The sequence below is a fragment of the Halyomorpha halys genome, unplaced genomic scaffold (genome assembly GCF_000696795.3).
Source record: "Halyomorpha halys isolate HHAL.00 unplaced genomic scaffold, Hhal_1.1 Scaffold731.1, whole genome shotgun sequence".
Classification (NCBI taxonomy): domain Eukaryota; kingdom Metazoa; phylum Arthropoda; class Insecta; order Hemiptera; family Pentatomidae; genus Halyomorpha; species Halyomorpha halys.
The window spans coordinates 198,604-200,144 of NW_027107480.1; positions in this window are offsets into that span (position 1 = coordinate 198,604).

Below are 1,541 nucleotides of genomic sequence, written 5' to 3' on the forward strand. Positions count from 1 at the left end.
TACAACATATATTGACCAAAAACAGTGTGGCTACACTAAATTATAACTTATATTAAAATTGTATATAAATACTTTTTAGATACAAAGCTAAAAAAAAAAAAAATTAAGAAACTAACTGACTAAATAAATAAAAGCAAAAGAAAAAAGTAGTTTCATCTGTACTAATATAGTATCGAATTAGACTATTTAAGTAAAAGGTTATTTAATATAAAGGTTTTAAACGAAGGAAGGATTGGTACATGACGTATGTTAGAGGGAATGGAGTTCCAGTGATATGCAGCACGGGTAAGAAATGATTTATTAAACGCAGTAGTTTGGTGAGGTGAAGGGTAGATGTCAGATAAACGGGGCCTGGTAGTACGGGATTGTATTGAAAATTTGAATTGCAGGTTTTCTAGGATATACTATATTTCCTAATTAAGGGTACACACACGCTAGATAGACCTCGGAGGCCTCTAGAACCCACAGGGTGTGAGTCAACCCTGTGGGTTCTAGAGGCTACAGTAACAGAATAAATAACTATCCGTTACAGCCGGCTTCGAATCAGGATCCTTGGACACGCCCCTAAAAAGTAATACATTTAAACCCAAATATAAAAATCAAATAAAATCTCTCAACTTCTGTCATATTAAAGTAATATATGGTTTTAAAAATAGAACTTGTATTTAAAATTAATTTATATATTTTAGGCATACAAGTCCAGAAGAAAAAAATTATATGGTTAAAAAACAAAGCTAAAACTGGAAAAAAAGGATTTTTTTTCTATTGTAACAGATACTTCCACCAGTTTTAAGTATGAAAATATATTTTAATGATATTACTGGGGTGAAGAGGATTATGTTTACAGAAGATTTACCGATTTTATTGTTTAATTTACTATTATTATTATTATTATTATTATTTTTGTGGGTGTTTTGATTAAACTGAACAAACCTTTGAAGTACAATAATGTTTTATTGCTTATATATATTTTTTACAAAATAAAACAAAACCGATTTATTCCAATAGTTTGAGAAACAACTTTATTTAACGTGTTGTTTTTTAATTTAAATTTATTTCCGGCCCAGTAGAGCGAAATATGTACAATGCGATTCAAAGCAAACAGTATCATGAATATCTGAATATTGAATTCTTTCATCTCGGCTAATATTTTTTTAAATTTTAAATGTTGATATAAATCGGAAATTGAAAAAAATAAAAGATTCGTCTGTCATAATATTTTTTCAAATATATTTCCTGGAAAAATAATATGAAATTACAAGCAATTCTAGCAGTAGAATATCGGTTACATTAAATCGTCCTCTTGACTATTATTTTAAAGAGAATACATTAAAATGAAGCCTTGCGAAACAGCAGAATTTTAAATATATGATATACGGAAAAATATATGATACAATTGAACGAATAGGAGTATAATAACAGAGTTGACCTTTAATGAAAAAAAAAATATTCCTCATCTGAAAATTATTCTTGGAATAACATGAAAGTCAAAAACAAACAAGTGAATAGTTGAAGAGAATTTTCAGTATATCACCGCTAAT